At 33.1% G+C, this 6,458-nt stretch overlaps 1 long non-coding RNA gene across 4 annotated transcripts; it reads right to left on the bottom strand.

Annotated features, from left to right (window-relative positions):
* Positions 1 to 2,825, bottom strand: LOC145166424 (uncharacterized). Of its 4 annotated transcripts, none has more exons than XR_013740525.1 (6): positions 2,658 to 2,825; positions 2,456 to 2,494; positions 2,349 to 2,395; positions 1,524 to 2,150; positions 977 to 1,060; positions 1 to 342 (listed from the first exon to the last, which is right to left on the bottom strand). It is a non-coding gene; the product is annotated as an uncharacterized LOC145166424 (long non-coding RNA). The 4 variants fall into 4 exon arrangements; XR_013740527.1 differs by lacking the exon at positions 2,456 to 2,494 and having other exon boundaries at positions 1,524 to 1,558; positions 1,695 to 2,150; XR_013740526.1 differs by lacking the exon at positions 2,456 to 2,494 and having other exon boundaries at positions 1,524 to 1,761; positions 1,931 to 2,150.
* Positions 2,826 to 6,458: the final 3,633 nt, after the last annotated feature.

The raw sequence follows: 6,458 nt of genomic DNA, 5'->3' as shown, positions 1-6,458 counted from the left end.
TAAATACAAATTAATTTTAAACAAATTAATAAAAAAACTTTTGTCCATGATATTTATTACATGATTATTCTTTTCTATATATCAATAGTAGACATGGACACTATGAATTTTCTTCCTGACAACAAATAAATAGGCATAACACCATACTTTTGTAATTATCTCTCATCTTCTTTGACTTTCAGCATTAACTCACCTAATCTTCTTTTCAGTTTTGACAACATATTATCATTTGCAACTTTTAACCCAATCTACATATTTCACTTTTTTTATCTCCCTCAATCTCAAGAAGCTTGAACCTCTACAGTTTTTTGTTGTAGTCACAAGTGCTAAATCTCCCTTCTGCTGCAAAATCATCATTAATTACTAATCAATCGATCAAAATATTTGGAACCTGACAACTACCTTTCACTTGATTGATCTTAGGAAAAACATGACAAAATAAAAACAAAAAAACTAACAACACTGACAACTTGGCACTCATTTTGAAATCATGATTGATATAGAACATAACTAACCAAAGCAATAAACAACCAAAACAAATACTTTCACATTTGTAAAAGAGAATGAATGAAACATGAATAATATGAACATAATACCAAATAAATTGATGACTTTCTTGTTTTCCTTTATATTTCTAGTTCTGCCATGTTGTCGTGTTATTGACATAGCAAACAAAAAGCAAAAAGTTAATTAAAACTTTCATATAGAAATAATAAGAAGTTCAAGAAAACAAACATAAAAAGTTTTTTTAGTTTATTATCATCTCGTGCATCATGATCACCATCTATATAGAACTTCATTTCTTCAAGAATCAAAAGAAGATGGAGACTTCAATCAAAGGTTTTAAAAACATCATACATATGGCTTCCTTTGGTCTCAACTATCATAACCAAAGACTTGATGTTTATGAACACACACAAATATAAGAATTATTATTATATTATTAATAAAAAAAAACTATATAATAATCACTTACTATATTAAACCAAGACCTCTAGACCCACCCGTCAGTTTTTTGTTGCAACCACATGCGCCAACTCTCCCTTCTTGCTCACAAAACCTATAATAAAAAATTTTAAAAAGTACTATGATTGGGTTACGTGGTATTATTGCAAACTAATGAAAATCCTAACAGCTTTGTTGTTGATGATTCTCTAAGTTCATTATGCACTTTAGTGGACATCTCCTTTTAATACACATTATTAACAGAGAAAAAAAACCAATTTATAAAAGAATCATATATTTTCAATTCATCTAAACCAAATGCTCAATGTATAAAAAATAGCTATTCTGCACCAAGTTTTTTACACATAATATCATTAACTGCATGTGTTTATAAACAGTTAAGTGGCTAAATCGATTGGTCTTCCTCTTCCACTTAAGAATGAATATAAGATTTTTACATAAAATAATTCACAATCACAACTTTTATAAAGTCTTTTTAGAATCTCCATGGGCTCCAAAACAGAATTTAGAACATATACAGAAGAAGTTGAAGCTTAAAAAGTGCCTAAAGACATTACCATTAAGCCAAACTGGTATGTGTTATAGCAATCACCTATAATAAAATATAAATTTAATCAAAACATAATTAATCATTAAAAAGTAAATGAGCATAACATTATAGTGGCTTTTATCCTGTAATAAATATTTGTTATGCTAAATATAAAGACAAAATAAAAGAGAAATGAGACATTGTTTCAACTTGATAGAGTACTTCACCAGGTGAATCATGATCTCCTTCTTGCTTTAATCACCTTGCTATGTTACCATGAGTAGGGAATAATTTTATTCTTCATGAAATAGAACAATAAAAAATAACAATATTGACATACCCTTAAATTTTGAATAGATAGGGCGTCTGTTTATTTTTGGGTTAAAATGAAAGCATTCCTAGCTCTTGGTGTGGGAGAAGGGATTTAAGAGTTACCTAGTGAGTGATATTTAGTAGCAGATCCTGAGGTCTTCTTCAGAGTGACTAAAACCACCCAAAAAATCCATTTTATCTAAACTTTGTAAACATAATTGCAAAATTTAATTAAATACATGTATAAAAAAGATGAAATTAGGTTAATATTTCCAATCGATTTGTGGTTCCGTTCATTTCCAAGCACCATGAACATCAATATGGGTTTTCACTTATTTCCAATCTTCAATAAAAGAAAACATGAAAAAATCGAAAACATTAGCCAATGGAAGTGGTTTTACCTCAAGATAATGAGTCAAGGTCAAGAATACAAACCTAGACATTAATAAAACAAAAATTAACATGAAATGACAAATCAAATTGCAAAATTAGCAAGAACCACGATTAAGCATAATTTTGAAGCATGGACATTGATACACACCTTATTAACCCGTTTCTTTATTTAAACCAGTTTTGGCCAAAATCGATCTGAAATCAAGATAACAAATATAAAGAGGGTAAGTGCTTGATAAGAAAAAAAATACTAACCATTAATTCTTGTTTAGATCAGGTGTTGGTGGATGTCGGCTTCAAAAAGCAAAACAAAAAACCCAAATATTATGTTTCTTTTCAGAAGAGAAAGATTGTACTTTGTTGATTAGATTGAAGGAATAGAGAGATCCAGAAATATAAAGCATCTGCAGAATAAGGTTTTCAGTTGGATGTAAGATAACCAAAGAGAGAGACGTACCAAAGAAATACATGAACTTGGTGCTTGAAGGCGGCCCAACTGATAACGACGATTGATGGTTGTGTTATGTTGCCATGGTCGTAGTGCTGGCTAGGGTTTTCAGAAGAGATGGGAGAGAAAGGGAATTTAAGGAAGAGGGGCGGGAGACATATTGGGGGTGAAAGAGTGTACAATTTATGGAGAATGGTGGAGCTAGAGCGTGGTAACATTCTTAACACTCCTTACACCTTGTTACCTAAGATTTTTTAGTTTTTTTTATGACAAATAGGCTTAGCATGTATAAAATAAAAAATGTAGGGAGTGGTAGTGTTTGATTTTAAATAGGTTTTATTTTGAAAAAGAAAACAAGAAAAAAAGAAAAGAAAATACAAACAACCAATAGTTTTGCAGTCAAAAGCTAAACAGCCAATAACAACTCAATAATCTTTCTCTCTCTTCTTGTTGAGTACATAACGACCCATAGCTAGCGACTCAACTAGCGAGTCTTAAGGGAATGGTTTAACATTGTTAGGCACTCTTTTGGCGAGAGGGGTGGCGAGGCCACTCCCTCTAGCCTAAGGGAGGTGAGAAGCGACATATAAGGGAAGGAGGCGAGATTCGAGAGAAAACTGTCGAGATTCGCGAAGCTGCAATTCAAAATTAAAGTTCAGTCTCGAAGTCCGAGAGGGGAGGTTGTTGGATGGGATAAGGAATGAGATATGGTCAAAAGTGTCAAAAGCAATACGAATGTTGATCAATTCAATGCATAAATTTATTATACAAATCGCATTCTAATTTGTACCTCTTAAAATTCAGCTTTTGACCAAATTTGCATAATAAGGAATATATATATATATATATATATATATATATATATATATATATATATATTAAACTTATAATATTATAAATTATAAGGGTTTAATTTTAACTTTTAAAACTCAAGGGTTTGGAAATAAAGTTTCATTGATGAAACTCTACAAATTCCAAAACTTGAGGGCAAGTTTTGAAACTTGTCAAAACTCTTCACATTAATAACTTATGAGTTTAATAGGATTTTAATGTATTAGACTTTTCATTTTCCATAATTTGAGGACAAGTTATGGAGGTCATTAAAATTCATTTAGATCATTATTTTAACAACTAAAATTATCACATAATCTATGATCTAAGCAAACTCATAATCAAGATAATTTTTCAAGTCAACAATTTGAAAGCAATTTTGTTTATCATATAAAACAACAATTATTTTAAAACTTTGACAATTATCTTGTGGTTTGATGAGTACAAGCACTACCATATCATAAAAAAACATTTCCAATGATCCAAAACAGTTTGTGGTAGTGTTCCTAATCCAAACCAGGCCAAGAAACTCGAAATTCTGCAAACAGGGCCTTCAACTCGTCGAGTGTATGAACTGATTCGCCGAGTTGCCCTGTTTACTGAGTGGACTCGTCGAGTCTGTTCATGTACTCGGCGAGTTCATCAGTCAGAGGCCAAAATTTCGACTTTTTCAGCTTTGAAAAACTAGTAAGCATCAAATATAATAGAAAACAATCCTAGGCTCTGATACCACTGTTGGGTTTTGAGCACTATAACACTCCTATGGTGCACATGCAACCCTAAATGCTTTGGATCTATGTTTTCTCTAATTATACATGCATTTTCAATTTTCCAAAGCATTCACCCTAACTAGCATACAATTGAAGCTATATAATAAGACTTAGTTTGGATGCTTACCTCCTGAGTAGGGTAGAGTTCTTGACCTTTGAAAGTTTGAGCACCTCAAGTGTGATGCCTCTATTGGTTCACAAACACCAAAATGCAAGAGGGGTTTTTAGGAGAATAAGATACTTGACTCCAAAGAGTGTGTTGCCGATTTTGGCTTATGGGGCACTATTTATAATGTGGCAAATACTAGGGTTACACTTTTTAAACCCTAATGCTCCATGAATTTTTCACATTCTTATGCTCCATGGGTTAACCTCCATGGACTATCCATGGATTATCTTATTAATTTAGCCCAACCATATAGTCATGGATCATTAGCCCACATTACAAGAATCATTGATTTACATAATCAATCCCCATATATTTAATTAGTCTCTTTTGATCACAAAATTAATTTCAAATTAATTCTTGATCAATACTAATTAAATAATATTAATATATTATACTTGTAATATATTAATAAATCACAAATAACCTTATTCTAAAAAATCCTTCCTATCAAATTGCACCGGTGAAGGCAACCCAAAAAGGGACCATGCTACAATCGGGTCAAGTACATACCAGTTATAGTTATGGGCTTAGACACCAAATTCAACACAAACTACATACTTGAATTAAACCTCAAAAATCACAAAAACATCATAAATCAAATAAGGTTTCTTGTGACCCAAAACAGATAAAAATGGGGTAATGGTGATAGCACTTGTAACGCCCGTAGAACCGGGCTAGTAAATTTAGAGACGATAAGCATCAAAAATGACTTTTTGATGGAAGATTATTTAGAAGGAGTAATCTTAACTAAGTTTTAGTATATGTTACAAGGATTCCGTACATATAAACAACGCCGAAATCCGAGTTATAACGAAGAAGTTATGACCTGTCGAAGTTTCGCGACAGAACCGGCACGACACAGCGCGACGTAAATAGTGAATTTACGTTAGAGCGTTATTTGGCCTTAGCGATCTAAATGAAAGTCGTAGAATACATTAAACCGAGAGCGCGCATAAAAAGAACGTCTAAATCTGACTTCGTATGAGGAAGTTATGATTTTTCAAAGTTTCAGCATTAGCAGTATGCAGCCCGAAACTCGAGATTGAGGTCGAGCGATATTTAGCCAAAACTTTCTAAATGAGAATTGAAGATCTCATCAATAGTAGTCCAACGATAAAAAGACAGACGAAAACGGAGTTCAGATGAAGGAGTTATGAATTTCGAATGGAGTTTTCCTGTCCCGGCCTACTAAAAATAATATATTAATAATATATTAAAATTAAATTCAAAATTAGCTAACGGAGTCTAAACGAGAGTTGTAGAGAATAATCTCACCTACGCGTGGATATAAATAACGTCGAAAACGGAGTTCGTATATAAAAGTTATGAATTTCTGAAGTTCGGGGCGCGAAACCTCAAAACTGTTAGAGTTCACGACGTGAATACAGTGTTCACGACGTGAACTCAGTATTTATGACTTCTAGAGCCTGACAGACGCAAGTGGCGATGACGCACCTGATGACTATTGAATTCACGACGTGAGAACTTAAAATTCACGACGTGAGAGCTGAAAAATGACCCTATAAATAGAAATCGAGGGTCAGCCGATTTTGGTTGCTCTATCTCTTCTCTCCCACTCCCGATACCCTCTCAAAGCCCTATTTTAACCCCCCGAAGCCCCGGTATCATCCCGAGACCCGAAGCGAGTCCCGAAGCCCGAAGATCCCGAGAAGAAAAGAGTTTCCGAGCCGAAGCTCTGCCCGCGAGAAGTCCGGTGTGTGAAGAGATCACAGTTTCACTGAAGGATACTACTTCTACAAGCCGTAGTGTTGCCCGATCATCTTCTGATCAAGTGAGTGTGTAGTTACTTTCTTCTAACACATAAATATTAAGTATTTGCTATGATATACGTGTTATGTGTATAATATATTGTTGTTTATTTGAGATGATTGTGGAATGGATGAATTATATAAGTTTTAATGAGTTAAACTATATATGTATTTTGTATCTAAAAATATGTTGGGTAGAACATGGGTAGATGAGGTTTTTGGTAGGTGATAAAAGATGGGTTGGACCATGAGATAAAAGGATAAAGAGATA

The sequence above is a fragment of the Lactuca virosa genome, chromosome 3 (genome assembly GCF_052849685.1).
Source record: "Lactuca virosa cultivar CGN04683 chromosome 3, Lactuca_virosa_CGN04683_v6, whole genome shotgun sequence".
Lineage (NCBI taxonomy): Eukaryota > Viridiplantae > Streptophyta > Magnoliopsida > Asterales > Asteraceae > Lactuca > Lactuca virosa.
The sequence above is the reverse complement of the archived record's forward strand: the minus strand, read 5'-3'. Positions and strand labels throughout refer to the sequence as shown.